The sequence below is a fragment of the Pongo pygmaeus genome, chromosome 17, assembly GCF_028885625.2.
Source record: "Pongo pygmaeus isolate AG05252 chromosome 17, NHGRI_mPonPyg2-v2.0_pri, whole genome shotgun sequence".
NCBI lineage: Eukaryota > Metazoa > Chordata > Mammalia > Primates > Hominidae > Pongo > Pongo pygmaeus.
In genome coordinates, this window is record NC_072390.2 from 32,423,896 (window position 1) to 32,445,671 (window position 21,776).

Genomic DNA, 21,776 nt, shown 5'->3' on the forward strand with positions numbered 1-21,776 from the left:
CTCATCTTTCCCTGGCTTCATGATTCATTGCTTTTTAGTGCTATAACATTCCATCACCCTTTTTAAAAAACATCCCCATTTTTAGGCCAGCGTGGTGGCTCACACCCGTAATCCCAGCACTTTGTGAAGCCGAGGCCAGTGGATCACTTCAGGTCAGGAATTTGAGGCCAGCCTGGCCAACAGGGTGAAATGCCATCTCTACCAAAAATACAAAAAAAAAAAAAAAAATTAGCCATGTGTGGTTGTGTGCACCTGTAGTCCCAGCTACTCAGAAGGCATGAGAATCGCTTGAACCTGGGAGGTGGAGGTTGCAGTGAGCCAAGGTGGCACCACAGCACCCCAGTCTGGGCAACAGAGTGAAACTGTGGCTCAAAAAAAAAAAAATCATCATTAAATCAATAATTGATTAATCAAACAATTAATGACCAGTCATCTTGTGCTAGTAGGTTTTAAGGAGTCCAGTGTCCATACTGTAAACCCCAGAGTCATCCTCAGGTCTAATCAAAGCAGATGTGAATTCCTGAGTCTTTCCAGAACCAAGTCAAGCTCCAAGATCCTTAGTCTGTAATGATCTGGACGAGAATCACACCAGAGGTGACCTAGGGCTGTGCTGTCCAATAAGGTAGCCATTGGCTGTATGTGGCTGTTAACTTTTTTTTTTTTTTTTTTTTTTTGAGACAGAGTCTTGCTCTGTCGCCCAGGCTGGAGTGTAATGGTGCCATCCTGGCTCACTGCAACCTCCGCCTCCCAGGTTCAAGTGATTCTCCTGCCTCAGCCTCCCTAGTAGCTGGGATTACAGGCATGTGCCACCACGCCTGGCTAATTTTTTTGTATTTTTCTTAGAGACGGGGTTTCTCCATGTTGGTCAGGCTGGTCTCAAACTCCCAACCCTCAGGTGATCCGCCCGCCTTGGCCTCCCAAAGTGCTGGAATTACAAGCATGAGCTACCGTGCCTGGCGTGGCTGTTAACATTTAAACTAATTAAGACTGAACATTTTGTTCCTCCTCAGTCACACTAGTGTATTTCACAGACTTAACAGCACAAGTGGCAGTGGCCACGCTTGCAGTGTTGGGCAGCATGAACATCTCCATCATCACAGAACATTCTACCTGACAGGGCTGCGCCGGGGGTTCATGAGACTGCTGAGTAATCAGCAGCAGGCGAGCATCTGTTCACGTCTTGATCCCTAACCCCCATCAACCCATCTTCTCTCTCCCCCCACATCCATTCCAGACCTACGAATGGAATCTTCCCGAAAATACCCACATGTCCCAGAGGGAATCATCCCAGGGGACCATCTCGCCAGCTGCTCCACAAGGCAAGGCTCCTTGCCTTGTGTTTACGGCACTGACCTGGGTTTTATTTTGATACAGGCTACTAAAACTGCACAGAACCAAAACCTGGTGCCCCCTTGGGGACAATCGCTTAACGGGATTTCTCCGGAGAGCTGACTTTTAGTAAACCCTCTCCTTCCAGTCATTGGTTGCCCCCAGAAGCCTGGAGCCAGCTCTTCTTGCTCCATTCGTGTGTGTGGGAACACAGTATTGACTGGAACGGAGCCGGGAGGATGCAGGAAGAAACCAGAAAGGAGGTGTTTCCCCAGGGATGGTAGGAAGTACCCTAGCCAGGCCAGGGGGAAGAACTGCCCGCCCCAAAGAAGGAAAATGAGCATTTCCAGGAGACTCCAATTCTCACACAGGGCAGACTGGGTTGGGTTACCCGGAATCTGCTACTGCACTAAGTTTCCACAGAGCAGTTCATTCCAGCCACAGTAATTCATTCTTTTCAAATTTTGGTAAAATACACATAACATGAAATTTAGCCTCTTTTTTTTTTTCCTTCCTTGAGACAGAGTCTCACTCTGTTGCCCAGGCTGGAGTACAGTGGCGTGATCTTGGCTCACTGCAACCTCCACCTCCGGGGTTCAAGTGATTCTCCTGCCTCAGCCTCACAAATAGCTAAGATTACAGACATCTGCCACCACGCCTGGCTAATTTTTCTATTTTTAGTAGAGACTGGGTCTTGCCATGTTGGCCAAGCTGGTCTCGAACTCCTGATCTCAGGTGGTCTGCCGGCCTCCGCCTCCCAAAGTGCTGGAATTACAGGTGTGAGCCACCGCGCCCGGCCACCTGAAATTTAGCATCTTAACCACTTTTAAGCATACAATTGTGCAGTGTTAAGCACACTCACGTTGTTATGTAGTCATCACCACTAGCCATCTCCAGAACTGTTTCACCTTCCCAAACTGAAACTCTGTCCCAATTAAACACCAACTCCCCATTCCCCTCTGACCCCAGTCCCTGGAAACCACCACTGTACATTCTCTATGAATTTGATGACTGTTATACCTCATTTAAGTGCAATCATAGAGTATTTGTCTCTTTGCGACTGGCTTATTTCACTTAGAGTAATGTCCTTAAGGCTCATCCAGGTCGCAGTGTGTCAGAATTTCCTTCCTTTTTACACAGCAATTCACTTTTACAAAGTTGACTTCAGTGTTCTAATTTAGAAATTCGCAAGACAGTGGACTGATTTTCTTTCTTTCTTTTTTTTTGAGATGGAATGTCGGTCTGTCACCCAGGCAGGAGTGCAGAGTTGAGATCTCAGCTCACTGCAACCTCCATCTCCTGGGTTCAAGTGATTCTCCTGCCTCAGCCTCCTGAGTAGCTGGGATTACAGGCACAGGCCACCACGCCCAGGTAATTTTTTGTATTTTTAGTAGAGATGGGGTTTTGCCATGTTGGTCAGGCTGGTATCAAACTACTGACCTCAGGTGATCCACCCACCTCAGCCTCTCAAAGTGTTGGGATAACAGGCGTGAGCCACCACGCCCAGCCAGTAGATTGATTTTCTAGGAACTACTTATGACAAATGTTTTATTTGTGGGGAAAAAAAAAAACAATCAATGAATAAAAAATAAGCTTTTTTCTTAGACGATGTGGTATGAGAAAAAAACAGGGCTTTTTATATTTATTGACACTTTGCTAAACATGTTGGGCAGTAGAGGCTATAAAGTTTGAAATAGGAAGTGATTTCAAAACTAGGTTGAAGGAAAAGTAGTTCTGTCCAGTGGAAGAAACACTTCCCATTTGAATCCACTTTGTCCTACTGACAGTCAAAAATTGGCCATTTGAAACCATGTGCATCTATAAAGCCAATCTCTGCATGTTAGGAGGTTCACTCTGACCCCGGAGATCCCTTCCAATGCAAACATTCCACAGTCTGAAACAGTCTCCCACTCCAGATAAAGTCAAGGAACCAAAGGACCTTCTTGCAGCTTAAAGCACATCAAATGCCAAAATCAGAATTTTCATCTTATCTCTTTCTGCTACATCACATATTTTAATCAGATCTCTACATGGAGAAATTAATAACATGAAAGCAAAGAAATGTGAAATATTTCACTTGGCCTTTTAGGAAAATTCATCTAAATTCTAAAAGCCAGAATGCTTGGGCAAATACATTTCTGAAACACAAAATGTATCCAATGAATCTAAAAGGTTGAAGAGCCCTGATAAAAATCGGATTACAATGTAGCTTTGTACATTTTTTTTTTTGAGATGGAGTCTCACTCTGTCGCCCAGGCTGGAGTGCAGTGGTGCGATCTCGGCTCACTGCAAGCTCCGCCTCCCCGGTTCACACCATTCTCCTGCCTCAGCCTCCCGAGTAACTAGGACTACAGGCGCCCGCCACCACGCCCGGCTAATTTTTTGTATTTTTAGTAGAGACAGGGTTTCACCATGTTAGCCAGGATGGTCTCGATCTCCTGACCTCGTGATCCGCCCGCCTCGGCCTCCCAAAGTGCTGGGATTACAGGCGTGAGCCACCGCGCCTGGTGCTTTGTACGTATTTTTAAAATAACAGATCTAAGACCAATGCAGTGTGTTCAAAATGAAAATATTCTACAGGAGACTGTTTCCCAGTACAAAGGATATACCTGCTGGAGAAATCACAATTGTAAAGCTGCTTATTTTTCCATTTCCTCTTGAATTAATTTCCTTATCACATAGAGTGACAAGCTAGCTTTTAAAATCTAAAATCCTGGCTGGGTGCGGCGGCTCACGTCTGTAATCCCAGCACTTTGGGAGGCTGAGGCAGGCCGATCACGAGGTCAAGAGATCAAGACCATCCTGGCTAACACTGTGAAACCCCGTCTCTACTAAAAATACAAAAAATTAGCCAGGTGTGGTAGCACGCGCCTGTGGTCTCAGCTACTCAGGAGGCTGAGGCAGGAGAATTGCTTGAACCCAGGAGGCAGAGGTTGCAGTGAGCTGAGATTGCGCCACTGCACTCCAGCCTGGGTGACAGAGCGAGACTCCATCTCGAAAAAAAAAAAAAAAAAATCTAAAATCCTTTTCACTTCTCAGTATTTTTGCCCTGATCTATAGGGTAATGAATAGAAGTTTTCCCCACAATTTATCACCCCCATATCCCAAAAGACAGAGCTATTCTACAGTCCAAAAGAAAGGTGATGAAAGAAAACCACAGCAGCTCTGCTTGCGAGGCTTGGTCCCAACTTGGCTGCAGCAGACAGTGAAGTCGTTATTCTTAGATTTACTAGGAGAGCGGTACCTTCCTTCTGAGCAAACTCACATGGCTAAAAATGACATCATCTCCAACTGCAGGCTGCGCCCAACCCCTTGAAATATAGCTCATGCATGCCTTCCACCGTGGGAGACGCATCACAAAACCCAAGGCACTGCCCTAAGTGTGGGGAGGTGGGGAGTGAGTGTGGGGCATCCCATGAGCCTTAGCTAACTGGCATGGCTGAACCATCCAAGACTTGATGGAGGCCCACATCTTCCTAAAGAATTATTTTGGGGAGGGCCATTGCTGCTGCAGGCTCTTTCAGCCAAATACATTCTATACTATCCCATTCTGAAACTGAGATCATGTTTCCTCATTCCTGGAGGCAGAATCACAGAACACTGGTCTCACGATCCCTCCCTCATCAGCTCCCCGAGTGTTCCCACGGCACGGCCATGAGAACATCTGCTGGCCTGAGCCATGGTGCTCACCACGAGGTGACCCTCCCTCCGTGGACTTGTGATCCAACCCTTTCTATTCAGAGCTGCTGAAAAATTCTATTTTGATTACTTCCTTTCTTTTTTAATGGCCCAAGTTCTCCTACAAAAGTCACAAGAACGACTGACATCCTTTCTCCTGCTCTTCCCTTGACCTGGGCTTTCCCTGGTTTGCAGCACTGGCACCCCTCCCTCTTCAAGGACTTTGGTCACCCTGTGCTTTCTCTTCCCAGGTGCCACATCCTCCAGCCACGCTTCAGCATGTAGCTGCCCATCCACCGTTCTCAGTGTTGTTTTTAAGATCCTGTACATCAAGAGAAGTGGCCGTGACATCCCACTTGGAATCAATTTCAGACCATTGGGTGAAGGCCACAGATGCTGACAAGCTCTTAAACAGGCCATGCCTGTAAATGGTGCCAGTCACTCAGAAGCATCGAAAATCTGGAGACATCAAGAGTTTCTTTGCAGATATAAACATAGTTTCTTCCTTTCGGTAAATTTATTCTCGTTTTTAAAATATCTAGATTTGAAAACACAGGAACACTTATATTTCTGCTCCAATTTATGACCATATGGAAGGAAAAGGACCCAAACATTACAACCTAGTTTCAAATTTCTTCCATAGTCCAGGCTAACACAGTATTACTATGTTTTTGAAATTCACACTTCACATAGTAAGGTGCAGATGTTTTCATTCGCCTGCACTCTGCTCAGAAGGGGCATAGCGTTTCTGGAAGAAAGTGCCAGAGCCCAACCCACCTCCAGGCCTGGAGGGATGGACAGCACCAAGGAGGGGAGGGAGCTGCTTAGCAAGATAAAGAGAAGAACTGATGCAGTTATTTTCCCCATTCTGTATGTCACCACATGTCTTCAGCAAATGATGGTACACACACACACACAGAGGAATCTATCCAATAACAAAAAGTCATCAACTACAGCTGGGTGCAGTGGTGCACACCTGGAGTCCTAGCCACTCAGGAGGCTAAGGAGGAAGGATTGCTTAAGCCCAGGAGTTTGAGACCAGCCTGGGCAACATAACGAGACACTGTCTCTTAAAAAATAAAAATAAAAAAAAAAACAAGTAATCAACTACTAATACATACTATTATACAACACGAATGTGTTTATTTGCTCTTAAATGGGAGGGGTGATAGAGGAGGTGGCCATAGGGGAGTAAGAAGGAAAGAGGAGCTTTTCTCCAGGACGAATCAGGGTGGCCAACAGACTTTTAAGGTTGGTGACAACTATGATGTCCTTTAAGTCATTTGTGTTGTGACAGTCATCAGTAAAGTCCTCACGGCTAATGCAGGCTTGTGGGACTGTACTTCTATTAGAGAACTTAAGGGTATAAGGTTTCATACCAAGGCCAACCCAGAGTGGTTCAGAGAGCTAGCGCAGAACTCAGGAGGCTGCAGGACACTAAGCCTTGGGAATTGCCCCTGTCTACAGGGAAGATTTGGGGCTGCCACAATTCCTGTACTTCAAGAGGAATGAGACACATTTATAGACTTTTGGGGTGAAGAGGAGCCCAACTGACATCTGTTCACAACTTTTTTAATTTTTATTTATTTATTTATTTATTTATTTTGAGACGGAGTCTTGCTCTGTCGCCCAGGCTGGAGTGCAGTGACGCAATCTTGGCTCACTGCAAGCTCCGCCTCCTGGGTTCATGCCATTCTCCTGCCTCAGCCTCCTGAGTAGCTGGGACTACAGGCGCCACCACGCCCAGCTAATTTTTTGTATGTTTAGTAGAGACGGGTTTTACTGTGTTAGCCAAGATGATCTCGATCTCCTGACCTTGTGATCCGCCCACCTCGGCCTCCCAAAGTGCCGGGATTACAGGCGTGAGCTACTGCGCCCAGCTATTTATTTATTTTGTTGAGATGGAGTCTCACTCTGTCGCCCAGGCTAGAGTGCAGTGGTATAATCTTGGCTCACTGCAATCTCTGCCTCCTGGGTTCAAGTGATTCTCCTACCTCAACCTCCTGAGTAGCCGGGATTACAGGCATGTGCCACCATGTCTGGGTAATTTTGTATTTTTAGTAGAGATGGGGTTACACCATGCTGGCCAGGCTGGTCTCGAACTCCTGACCTCAGGTGATCCACCTGCCTCGGCCTCCCAAAGTGCTAGCATTATAGGCATGAGCCACCATGCCCGGCCCCGGCCTATAAGTGTTAAATATAGGTGGCTTGCTTCCCATTTCTTTAAAATTAAGCTTTTGGTTTTGCTTTTTTTTAAAAAAAAATCACATAATCTGCATTTTTTTTTTATTTAAATAAAACACTTAAGATCTGTGGGTTAAGCAGTGTTTCTTGTTCTCTTAACAATAAACATGGGCATAAGCTAGCCCATGACCCAAAAAGACTTCACTTTGCCTCAATCAATTTTTGCAAATAAAATATAAAACCAGGCATGGTATTCTCAAAGAAGCCACACAATTAATATTAAAATAATTCCCTATGTGTTTAGTATTCACCTTTTTCAAAGAACAGTTATATCTTTGGTCACTGTATCCTCTTGGTAACGCCAAACTCTTCTCTATAGTGGCGTGACATGAACCCTCGCAATTTGAAAGCTGTGTCATAGATCAGAGCGAGTCACTTACAGCTTAGCAAAAAACATGTAAAGGTCACACTGAGATTGCCAAGTAAGTAATCTACATTACAATTTATATCATTACTTTGGTTGATTTAACTAGAATCTACCGTATCACATCATTTTAGCTGCAAGCTACTGCTTTTTCATTGAGTATTAAAAACCATTTTCAGTCCAGGCACGGTGGCTCGTGGCTGTAATTCCAGCACTGTGGGAGGCCAAGGCAGGAGGATCGCTTGAGCATAAGGATTCAAGGCCAGCCTGGGCAACATGGTGAGACCCCATATGAAATTTTTATTTTAAAAAAACCAGTTTCAAAGACTATCTCTCCCATAATTTCCATTTTAAAAATACAAGCCATGGACAGTTGTTCAAATTTATAGTCTCCATGACTGAAAATTGAAAACCCAACCCAGATCACATGATTCGTAGTAGACGTAAAGACAAGCTGAAAACACATGCTTTTTCATCCATTCATTGAGCAACAGCAGCATCCTTTGGATGCCTACCAGGTGGTACCCGGGCACCACGGCCTTTCTTGAGCCATCAGTACTCAATATGAAGCAATTATACTAATATGGAAACCATATGAACAATAAACGTATCTCTATCATCCCTAACAACTGAGGTGCACTAGTCCCAGCTTGGCCAAAGATCAGTTACATCAGACAAGACCCAACCCTGCTCTAATCCTCAGTTACCTCAAATATCAACTAAGATTTATAACATTTGCTCCTCTTTTGCCCCCCAGACATTAAAAGGATAAAAAAGGAAAAAGCTTTGAAACAATAAAGCTTTAGAGAAATGAAAATTATATACAATGTATTTATTTACCATAAGGCAAACATTTGCAATAAGACTAAAAACTTGGACTGCCTCCATAATAATGGACTCCACTGCCCACATGAAGGGTTAGTTAATTTCTGACAATCAGGTGATGAATAATGAGGTCCTGATTGTCTCTCAGATGAAAGCAATCCTGCCATAACCTCCAAATGACAGGCCATGAACTAATTCAACTTCCTTTGCAACACGTGGTCCTTTCTAGCAATACCCTCAACAGAGGAGCACACAGATCCCCGCTCAGTGCCAAATCTCCATGTCCTCAGAACCTGTGGAGCAGGAGGAGCTGCGGTCCCAGGCCCAATGCTCACTCCCTCCACTGCCAGCTGGGCATCCCCCTCCGTTCTGGCACGGACTGCCAGTCTCCTGAGTGAGTCCCTCCTGTGCCCCTCACCCACATGGTCCCCCAACCCAAGTACATTTTGCACACACAGCTGGTTAGCATTTGAAAGCACAGCTCTGACGATGTCCCTGGCCAGGTATGGTGGCTCACGCCTGTAATCACAACACTTAGGGAGGCAGAGGCAGGAGGATCACTTGAGCCCAGAAGTTCAAGGCCAGGCTGGGCAACATAGCAAGACCCCATCCTCCATAAAAAGGGGGGAAAAACCCAAATTTGATGATGCCCCCAATGAAAGCATTCATGACCCTCCTTTGCATGGATAATAAAGCCCATACTCCCAACCACAATATTCTGGACTGACTTGTGTGCCCCCCAGAAAGATATGTTGGAGTCCCAACCCCCAGTACCAGAAAATGTGACTTTATTTGGAGATAGGGTCTTTACAGAGGTGATCAAGTTAAAACAAGGTCATTAGAGTGGGTACTGATCCAATAGGCCTGGTGTCCTCAGAAAACAGGGAAAATTTAGTTAACAGGGTAGCTAAAGAAAAAAAAAGAGGGGTGGGGGAATTTGGAGACAGAGATAGGCACACACAGAAGGAAAGATGATGTGAAGAGACACAGGGAGAAGATGGACGTCTATGAGCCACGGAGAGAGGCCTGGAACAGATCCTTCCCTCGAAGCCCTCAGGAGAACCAACCCTGCCGATGTCTTGATCTGCGATCCCCTGTGGACACCCACCTCCAGGTCCCTGCTCGTGTATCTTGGCTTACGCTGACCTTGGCCTTCTCTCATATCTGCATGTATTCAACTAGAAGCTTCCTTTCAAAGCCATAAGACGTCACCACTTGCAAACAAGTTCTCGGATTCCTCCTGGCTGGAAATAACTTTCTTCCACCTCTGAACACCCCAGCACATTGTGTTTCTCTTACTGCAATTCTCATTCCCACCTTTTATGTTGTAATTATTTATGTTTATGTTTCAATTCGCTTGCTAGATGTGCACTTCCGGAAGCCAACAGAAAGATCCTTACTGTATCCCTGTAGAAACTAGTTCTAGGCCACATGTAGGCCTTGCACAAAAATATTTGTTTAATGAAACAAACAGTCTTTAAATAATAAGTCTTCTTTCAGGCCTGTTGAGCTTTCTGCCAATTCAAAATGGCTTATGCTAATTATGAATCCTTAATTCAACATTTTCCAGGGCTATAAATGTGAAATGTTTTTTACTTCATTATGTTTTTATTTTTATTTACTTATTTATTTTGAGACAGGGTCTGTCACGTAGGCTGGAGTGTAGTGGCATGATCATAGTTCACTGTAGCCTCAACCTCCCCAGCCCAAGCGATCCTCCCACCTCAGCCTCCTGAGTAGCTGGGACCACAGGCGTGCACCACCACACCCAGCTAATTTTTGTATTTTTGGTAGAGACTGGGTTTTGCCATGTTGCCCAGGCTGGTCTCTAACACCTGAGCCCAAGTGATCCACCTGCCTCGGCCTCCCAAAGTGTCATATTACAGGTGTGAGCCACCACGCCTGGTCCATTATTATTTTATCCAGTGTTCTATATCTGTAATGTATTTCCCATCTCAGCTGTTCTTCAGAAACTCCGAGAAGTATCCTTACTATCAGTATAAGTTATTTTGCCCACTCTGTATTTCACCTTATGTCTTTCAGCAACTATATACAAATGATGGTACACACACACACACACACACACACACACACACACACACAGAGGAATCTATCCAACAACAAAAAGTAATCAACTACAGCCAGGTGCAGTGGCACACACCTGGCGTCCTAGCCACTCAGGAGGCTGAGGTGGGAGGATCGCTTAAGCCCAGGAGTTCAAAACCAGTCTGGGCAATATAGTGAGATCCCATCTCAAAAAAAAAAAAAAAAATCAGCGACTGATACATACTACAACATGAATGAATCTCAAAATCTTTCTGTTCAATGAAAGAAGCCAGTCAAAAGAGAGTACAACCTGTATGACTCTATTTACATAAAACTTTAAAATATGCAAACTTATCCCTAGTGAGGGAAAGTGGATCAGCAGTTCCCAGGGAGGGGGTATGTGGAGAGAAACTGGAGGGAGAGATTAGCAAGGGATATGTTGATTGTGATGTTGGTTTCACGGGTATATATGTCAAAATATTAAATTGTACAACTTCAAATATGTGGCTTACTCATGTAAATTATACTTCAATTAAGCTTTTTTTTTAAAACTGTAATTTCTGCATTAAGGTATTTTTAAATCTCTTCAAATCTGTGAAAGCAAAGTACCACAGAAGTCTTTTCTTGACTATGCAATAATATATTTCAATTACATAGAAACTAAAATCAGCATCATTAAGTCTTTGTCAAAGTTTCAGAATGTAGGTTTAACTAGAGTTGGTTTTTTAAAAGTGTATCAGATTACTCTTCAGACACATAACCAATTGTTTCTGCCTATTGAGAACTCAGGTCTAATGTTTACTTTTGTTCTTTTAAAGGTATTGGATCAATGATTAAGGAAGAAAGCCAAACAGGATTTAAAAAAAAATAACTCCCTTCAAACTGACATATTGTGTAAAATAACACAAAACATCACAGATGTATGTTAGCTTTTTGAAAATACAACAAGAAAAAAGTCCAGGACCAGATGGATTCACAGCTAAATCCTACCAGACATTTAAAGAAGAATTGGTACCAATCCTATTGACACTATTCTACAAGACAGAAAGAGAGAATCCTCCCTAAATCATTCTATAAAGCCAGTATCCTATAAAGCCAATACCAAAACCAGGAAACAATATAACAAAAAAAGAAAACTACAGACCAACATCCCTGATGAACATAGATGCAAAAATCCTTAACAAAATACTAGCTAACCAAACCAACAGCATATCAAAAAGATAAGCCACCATATCAAGTGGGTTTCACACCAGGGATGCAAGGATGGTTTAACATACACAAGTCAATAAATGTGATACACCACATAAACTGAATTAAAAACAAAAATCACACGATCATCTCAATAGATGCAGAAAAAGCATTTAATAAAATCCAGCATTGCTTTATGATTAAAATTCTCAGCAAAATCAGCATACAAGAGACATACTTCAATGTAATAAAAGCCATCTATGACAAACCTACAGCCAACATAATACTGAACAGGGAAAAGTTGAAAGCTTTCCCTCTGAGAACTGAAATAAGACAAGGATGCCCACTCTCACCACTTCTCTATTCAACATAGTGCTGGAAGTCCTAGCCAGAGCAATCAGATGAGAAAGAAATAAAAGGCATCCAAATCTGTAAAAAGGAAGTCAAACTGTCACTGTTTGCTGATGATATGATTATATACCTAGAAAACCCTAAAGACTCCTCCAAAAAGCTCCTAGAACTGATAAGTGAATTCAGCAAAGTTTCAAGATACAAAATTAAAGTACACAAATCAGTAGTTCTGATATACACCAAAAGTGACCAAGCTGAGAATCAAATCACAAACTCAACCCCTTTTACAATAGATACAAAAACAAAAACAAAACTTAGGAATATACCTAACCAAGAAGGTAAAAGACCTCCACAAGGAAAACTACAAAACACTGCTGAAAGAAATCATAGAGGGGGAGGAGCCAAGATGGCCGAATAGGAACAGCTCCAGTCTACAGCTCCCAGCATGAGTGACGCAGAAGACAGGTGATTTCTGCATTTCCAACTGAGGTACCGGGTTCATCTCACTGGGGAGTGTTGGACAGTGGGTGCAGTGCACCCAGCGTGAGCCGAAGCAGGGCGAGGCATTGCCTCACCCGGGAAGTGCAAGGGGTCAGGGAATTCCCTTTCCTAGTCAAAGAAAGGGGTGACAGACAGCACCTGGAAAATCAGGTCACTCCCACCCTAATACTGCACTTTTCCAACGGTCTTAGCAAATGGCACACACCAGATTATATCCCGCGCCAGGCTTGAAGGATCCTACTCCCACGGAGCCTCGCTCACTGCTAGCACAGCAGTCTGAGATCAAACTGCAAGGTGGCAGCGAGGCTGGGGGAGGGGCACCCGCCATTGCCCAGGCTTGAGTATGTAAACAAAGCAGCCAGGAAGCTCGAACTGGGTGGAGCCCACCTTAGCTCAAGGAGGCCTGCCTGCCTCTGTAGACTCCACCTCTGGAGGCAGGGCATAGCCAAAAAAAAGGCAGCAGAAACCTCTGCAGACTTAAATGTCCCGGTCTGACAGCTTTGAAGAGAGTACTGGTTCTCCCAGCACGCACCTGGAGATCTGAGAACGGACAGACTGCCTCAAGTGGGTCCCTGACCTCCGAGTAGCCTAACTGGGAGGCACCCCCCAGGTAGGGGCAGACTGACACCTCACATGGCCAGGTACTCCTCTGAAACAAAACTTCCAGAGGAACGATCAACCAGCAACATTTGCTGTTCACCAATATCCACTGTTCTGCAGCCTCTGCTGCTGATACCCAGGCAAACAGGGTCTGGAGTGGACCTCCAGCAAACTCCAACAGACCTACAGCTGAGGGTCCTGACTGTTAGAAGGAAAACTAACAGAAAGGACATCCACACCAAAACCCCAACTGTATGTCACCATCATCAAAGACCAAAGGTAGATAAAACCACAAAGATGGGGAAAAAACAGAGCAGACAAACTGGAAACTCTAAAAATCAGATTGCCTCTCCTTCTCCAAAGGAACACAGTTCCTCACCAGCAGCGGAACAAAGCTGGACGCAGAATGACTTTGACGAGTTGAGAGAAGGCTTCAGAAGATCAAACTACTCTGAGCTAAAGGAGGAAGTTCGAACCCATGGCAAAGAAGTTAAAAACCTTGAAAAAAATTAGACAAATGGCTAACTAGAATAACCAATGCAGAGAAGTCCTTAAAGGACCTGATGGAGCTGAAAACCATGGCACGAGAACTACGTGACCAATGCACAAGCCTCAATAGCTGATAGGATCAACTGGAAGAAAGGGTATCAGTGATGGAAGATCAAATGAATGAAATGAAGCAAGAAGAGAAGTTTAAAGAAAAAAGAATAAAAAGAAACAAACAAAGCCTCCAAGAAATATGGGACTATGTGAAAAGACCAAATCTACATCTGATTGTTGTACCTGAAAGTGACAGGGAGAATGGAACCGAGTTGGAAAACACTCTGCAGGATATTATCCAGGAGAACTTCCCCAATCTAGCAAGGCAGGCCAACACTCAGATTCAGGAAATACAGAGAACGCCACAAAGACACTCCTCGAGAAAAGCAACCCCAAGACACATAATTGTCAGATTCACCAAAGTTGAAATGAAGGAAAAAATGTTAAGGGCAGCCAAAGAGAAAGGTCGGGTTACCCACAAAGGGAAGCCCATCAGACTAACAGCTGATCTCTCAGCAGAAACTCTACAAACCAGAAGAGAGTGGGGCCCAATATTCAACATTCTTAAAGAAAAGAATTTTAAACCCAGAATTTCATATCCTGCCAAACTAAGCTTCATAAGTGAAGAAGAAATAAAATACTTTACAGACAAGCAAATGCTGAGATTTTGTCACCACCAGACCTGCCCTACAAGAGCTCCTGAAGGAAGCACTAAACATGGAAAGGCACAACCGGTACCAGCCACTGCAAAAACATGCCAAATTGTAAAGAGCATCGAGGCTAGGAAGAAACTGCATCAACTAACGAGCAAAATAACCAGCTAACAACATAAAGACAGGATCAAATTCACACATAACAATATTAACCTTAAATGTAAATGGGCTAAATGCTCCAATTAAAAGACACAGACTGGCAAATTGGATAAAGAGTCAAGACCCATCAGTGTGCTGTATTCAGGAAACCCATCTCACGTGCAGAGACACACATAGGCTCAAAATAAAGGCATGGAGGAAGATCTACCAAGCAAATGGAAAACAAAAAGAGGCAGGGGATGCAATCCTAGTTTCTGATAAAACAGACTTTAAACCAACAAAGATCAAAAGAGACAAAGAAGGCCATTACATAATGGTAAAGGGATCAATTCAACAAGAAGAGCTAACTATCCTAAATATATATGCACCCAATACAGGAGCACCCAGATTCATAAAGCAAGTCCTGAGTGACCTAAAAAGAGACTTAGACTACCACACAATAATAATGGGACACTTTAACACCCCACTGTCAACATTAGACAGATCCACAAGACAGAAAGTTAACAAGGATACCCAGGAATTGAATTCAGCTCTGCACCAAGCAGACCTAATAGACATCTACAGAACTCTCCACCCCAAATCAACAGAATATACATTCTTTTCAGCACCACATCACACCTATTCCAAAATTGACCACATAGTTGGAAGTAAAGCTCTCCTCAGTAAATGTAAAAGAACAGAAATGATAACAAACTGTCTCTCAGACCACAGTGCAATCAAACTAGAACTCAGTTTTAAGAAACTCACTCAAAACAGCTCAACTACATGGAAACTGAACAACCTGCTCCTGAATGACTACTGGGTACATAACGAAATGAAGGCAGAAATAAAGATGTTCTTTGAAACCAAGGAGAACAAAGACACAACATACCAGAATCTCTGGGACACATTCAAAGCAATGTGTAGAGGGAAATTTATAGCACTAAATGCCCACAAGAGAAAGCAGGAAAAATCTAAAATTGACACCCTAACATCACAATTAAAAGAACTAGAGAAGCAAGAGCAAACACATTCAAAAGCTAGCAGAAGGCAAGAAATAACTAAGATCAGAGCAGAACTGAAGGAATCAAAAAATCAATGAATCCAGGAGCTGTTTTTTTGAAAAGATCAACAAAATTGATAGACCACTAGCAAGACTAATAAAGAAGAAAAGAGAGAAGAATCAAATAGATGCAATAGAAAATGATAAAGGGGATATCACCACCGATCCCACAGAAATACAAACTACCATCAGAGAATACTATAAACATCTCTACTCAAATAAATTAGAAAATCTAGAAGAAATGGATAAATTCCTCGACACATACAGCCTCCCAAGACTAAACCAGGAAGAAGCTGAATCTCTGAATAGACCAATAACAGGCTCTGAAATTGAGGCAATAATTAATAGCTTAGAAACCAAAAAAAGTCCAGGACCAGATGGATTCACAGCCGAATTCTACCAGAGGTACAAGGAGGAGCTGGTACCATTCCTTCTGAAACTATTCCAATCAATAGAAAAAGAGGGAATCCTCCCTAACTCATTTTATGAGGCCAGCATCATCCTGATACCAAAGCCAGGCAGAGACACAACAAAAAAAAGAGAATTTTAGACCAATATCCCTGATGAACATCGATGCAAAAATCATCAATAAAATACTGGCAAACCAAATCCAGCAGCACATCAAAAAGCTTATCCACCATGATCAAGTGGGCTTCATCCCTGGGATGCAAGGCTGGTTCAACATACGCAAATCAATAAACATAATCCAGCCAACGACAAAAACCACATGATTATCTCAACAGATGCAGAAAAGGCCTTTGACAAAATTCAACAACACTTCATGCTAAAAGCTCTCAATAAATTAGGTATTGATGGGTCGTATCTCAAAATAATAAGAGCTATCTATGACAAACCCACAGCCAATATCATACTGAATGGGCAAAAACTGGAAGCATTCCCTTTGAAAACTGGCACAAGACAGGGATGCCCTCTCACCACTCCTATTCAACATAGTGTTGGAAGTTCTGGCCAGGGCAATCAGGCAGGAGAAGGAAATAAAGGGTATTCAATTAGGAAAAGAGGAAGTCAAATTGTCCCTGTTTGCAGATGACATGATTGTATATCTAGAAAACCCCACTGTCTCAGCCCAAAATCTCTTTAAGCTGATAGGCAACTTCAGCAAAGTCTCAGGATACAAAATCAATGTACAAAAATCACAAGCATTCTTATACACCAATAACAGACAAACAGAGAGCCAAATCATGAGTGAACTCCCATTCACAATTGCTTCAAAGAGAATAAAATACCTAGGAATCCAACTTACAAGGGATGTGAAGGACCTCTTTAAGGAGAACTACAAACCACTGCTCAAGGAAATAAAAGAGGATACAAACAAATGGAAGAACATTCCATGCTCATGGGTAGGAAGAATCAATATTGTGAAAATGGCCATCCTGCCCAAGGTAATTTATAGATTCAACACCATCCCCATCAAGCTATCAATGACTTTCTTCACAGAATTGGAAAAAACTACTTTAAAGTTCATATGGAACCAAAAAAGAGCCCACATCACCAAGTCAATCCTAAGCCAAAAGAACAAAGCTGGAGGCATCACGCTACCTAACTTCAAACTATACTACAAGGCTACAGTAACCAAAACAGCATGGTACTGGTACCAAAACAGAGATATAGACCAATGGAACAGAACACAGCCCTCAGAAATAATGCCACATATCTACAACTATCTGATCTTTGACAAACCTGACAAAAACAAGCAATGGGGAAAGGATTCCCTATTTAATGAATGGTGCTGGGAAAACTGGCTAGCCATATGTAGAAAGCTGAAACTGCATCCCTTCCTTACCCCTTATACAAAAATTAATTCAAGATGGATTAAAGACTTAAATGTTAGACCTAAAACCATAAAAACCCTAGAAGAAAACCTAGGCAATACCATTCAGGACATAGGCAGGGGCAAGGACTTCATGTCTAAAACACCAAAAGCAATGGCAACAAAAGCCAAAACTGACAAATGGGATCTAATTAAACCAAAGAGCTTCTGCACAGCAAAAAAAACTACCATCAGAGTGAACAGGCAACGTACAGAATGGGAGAAAATTTTTGCAATCTATTCATCTGACAAAGGGCTAATATCCAGAATCTACAATGAACTCAAACAAATTTACAAGAAAAAAACAAAGAATCCCATCAACAAGTGGGTGAAGGATATGAACAGACACTTCTCAAAAGAAGACATTTATGCAGCCAAAAGACACATGAAAAAATGCTCATCATCACTGGCCATCAGAGAAATGCAAATCAAAACCACAATGAGATACCATCTCACACCAGTTAGAATGGCAATCATTAAAAAGTCAGGAAACAACAGGTGCTAGAGAGGATGTGGAGAAATAGGAACAGTTTGACACTGTTGGTGGGACTGTAAACTAGTTCAACCATTGTGGAAGTCAGTGTGGCGATTCCTCAGGGATCTAGAACTAGAAATACCATTTGACCCAGCCATCCCATTACTGGGTATATACCCAAAGGATTATAAATCATGCTGCTATAAAGACACATGCACATGTATGTTTATTGTGGCACTATTCACAATAGCAAAGACTTGGAACCAACCCAAATGTCCAACAATGATAGACTGGATTAAGAAAATGTGGCACATATACACCATGGAATACTATGCAGCCATAAAAAAGGATGAGTTCATGTCCTTTGTAGGGACATGGATGAAGCTGGAAACCATCATTCTCAGCAAACTATCCCAAGGACAAAAAACCAAACACCTCATGTTCTCACTCACAGGTGGGAATTGAACAATGAGAACACATGGACACAGGAAGGGGAACATCACACACCGGGGCCTGTTGTGGGGTGGGGGGAGGGGGGAGGGATAGCATTAGGAGATATACCTAATGTTAAATGACGAGTTAATGGGTGCAACACACCAACATGGCACATGTATACATATGTAATGAACCTGCACGTTGTGCACATGTACCCTAAAACTTAAAGTATAAAAAAAAAAAACATAGATGACATAAACAAATGGAAACACACACCATGTTCATGGATGGGTAGAATCAGTATTGTGAAAATGACCATACTGCCAAAAGCAATCTACAAATTCAATGCAATTCCCATCAAAATACCACCATCATTCTTCACAGAACTAGAAAAAATCCTAAAATTCATATGTAACCAAAAAGAGTCCACATAGCCAAAGCAAAACTAAGCAAAAAGAACAAATCTTGAAGCATCACATTATCTGACTTCAAATTATACTATAAAGCCATAGTCACCAAAACAGCATGGTACTGGTATAAAAACAGGCACATAGACCAATGGAACAGAATAGAGAACCCAGATATAAACCCAAATACTTACAGCCAACTGATATTCAATAAAGGAAACAAAAACAAAGTGGGGAAAGGACACCCTATTTAACAAATGGTGCTGGGATAACTGGCAAGCCATATGTAGAAGAATGAAACTGGATCCTCATCTCTTACCTTTTACAAAAATCAACTCAAGATGGATCAAGGACTTAAATCTAGGACCTGAAACTATAAAAATGCTAGAAGATAACATTGGAAAAGCCCTTCTAGACCTTGGCTTAGGCAGAGACTTCATGACCAAGAATGCAAAAGCAAATGCAACAAAAACAAAGATAAATAGGTGGGACTTAATTAAACTAAAGAGCTTTTGCAAGGCAAAAGGAACAGTCAGCAGGGTAAACAGACAACCCACAGAGTAGGAGAAAATCTTCACAATCTACACATCTGACAAAGGACTAATATCCAGAATCTATAGCAAACTCAAACAAATTAGCAAGAAGAAAACAAACAATCCCATCAAAAAGTAGGCTAAGGACATGAATGGACAATTCTCAAAAGAAGATGTACAAATGGCCAAAAAACATATGAAAAAATCCTCAACATTACTAATGATCAGGGAAATGAAAATCAAAACCACAATGCGATACCACCTTACTCCTGCAAGAATGGCCATAATCCAAAAAATTTAAAAATAATAGACATTGGCATGTATGTGGTGAAAAGGGAACACTTTTACACTGCTGATGGGAATGTAAACTAGCCCAACCACTATGGAAAACAGTGTGGGGGTTCCTTAAAGAACTAAAAGTAGAACTACCATTTGATCCAGCAACCCCACTACTGGGTATTTACCCAGAGAAAAAGAAGTCATTATATGAAAAAGATACTTACACATGCACGTTTACAGCAGCACAATTCGCAATTGCATAAATGTGGAACCAACCCAAATGTCCGTCAACCAACAAGTGGATAAAGAAACTGTGGTATAGGGCCGGGCGTGGTGGCTCATGACTGTAATCCCAGCACTTTGGGAGGCTGGGGTGGGTGGATCACTTGAGGTCAGGAGTTCTAGACCAGCCTGGCCAACATGGTGAAACCCCGTCTCAACTAAAAATACAAAAATTAGCTGGGCATGGTGGTGGGCACCTGTAATCCCAGCTACTCGGGAGGCTGAGGTGGGACAATCACTTGAACTCAGGAGGCGGAGGTTGCGGTGAGCCGAGATGGTGTCACTGCACTCCAGAGCCTGGGCAACAGAGAGAGAATCAGAAGAAAGAAAAGAAAGAGAAAAAAGAAAGAAACTGTGGAATGAATATATATATATATATATATGATGGAATACTACTCAGCTATAAAAAGGGATGAATTAATGGTATTCGCAGCAACCTGGATGGAATTGGAGACTATTATTCTAAGTGAAGTAACTCAGGAATGGAAAACCAAACATTATGTTCTCACTCATAAGTGGGAGCCAAACTATGAGGATGCAAAGGCCTAAGAATGTCACAATGGACTTTGGGGACTCAGGGGAAAAGGGTGGGGAGGGGGTGAGAAATAAAAACTACAAATTGGGTTCGGTGTATACTGCTCAAGGGATGGGTGCACCAAAATCTCACAAATCACCACTAAAGAACTTACTCATGTAGCCATTCCCCAAAAACCTATGGAAATAAAAAAAAAATAAACAAAAAAGAAAATACAACAAAAAGCGCTTCCTAATTGGGATTACTCATTTTCCGGTAATGATTCTGACAAGGAGTTTCTAGAAAGTGCTTTGCTCTTTGGTTCCAGATACGAGATACAGCGGCATTTCTGCTTTCCCCCTGCACTGGCCGTGAGAGGGAGATCTGTGCCTTGCCTTGCCAGTTATTTTCAGCAACAATGCAACAGAATGACTCGCAAATCTCGAGAGTGGCCAGGAGGTGATGAAACTTGCTGTGATGAGAAAGGGCGCGTTGCCCATCGTGGCGGAGTGGGGGCCCTGACCTTGCTTCCTGGCACCAGCAGGCTGCTGCTCCTGCTGAAAGCTGCCCAAAATCTCCAAGGTCAGAGATGCCTGACATAAACCATGCCTGAGCACCGTCAGCACAACAGACTGGACTCAAGGTTCTGGAATGTGTGAAATATTAAGAAAGGCTTGACCATACCTCCCTGCCCCAGTCCTTCATTCAAAGGCTAAAGGCAAGCCAGGGTCCCTTTAATGGAGAGAGGTTCTCCCCAAGAAGGGCTGGATTGCGAAACTCGTCCCACGCCCTAAGTTCTGTCGCAATCACCCCCTTGGCTTTCCTCCTCCGTTTCAAGATATGTGCAAAAGCTTCAGTTAGCAGAAAAACAAGTAGCATTGTCACCACTATGGTTTAGAAAACACTTTTAGGTCTTTACCTCATTATCCTCTCACAACATCCCTGTCGAGTAGATGTAGGGAAACCACTTCAAGTAAGAGGGAAACATCTTGTGCCTTGTCTTCTGATGGACTGAGAGTAAATCTCTGTAAAACATAACCTAATGAAGGCCATGCATTAGGCAGAACCTGTGCAATCACAAAGGTGCACAGAGATGGGAAAAGTTGGGGAAAAGCTGCAAAGTCTCAGCAAATTCTTCCATTGAAATGATCCACTTAAAAAGTTTCACCTACACTGTTTTTCTTTAACTAAACTTCTTTTAACCAAACACATAATAAAATACACTGTCCTGAAAGGCTGACACTGCAAAGAGTAATTCTTAGGCGTATTCCCTCATCTTCTAATATTTTCTTAGGTGGAACAAAAAAAGGGCAGCTGAGTCCTTCTGGGTCCTTCTAAGCGACACACCCAGAAACGTTTGCTTTTACAGCATTTTCGAACCAGGAATTTGGCTCATTTGAATGCTCCCTACTTTGTTTCAGCCCCCATCATTTTAAAACAGGAAGGAAAGAAGAAAACTTATTGGCATGTTTAGTTTTAGTCATTTCATTATTTTTCCTT

The 21,776-nt window shown here is 42.8% G+C and overlaps 1 protein-coding gene across 2 annotated transcripts in view; it reads right to left on the minus strand.

Annotated features, from left to right (window-relative positions):
• The window catches only part of EMILIN2 (elastin microfibril interfacer 2), a 67,287-nt gene that overhangs the window by 35,527 nt on the left and 9,984 nt on the right, over positions 1-21,776 (minus strand). The gene's annotated exons all lie outside the window — the stretch shown is intronic.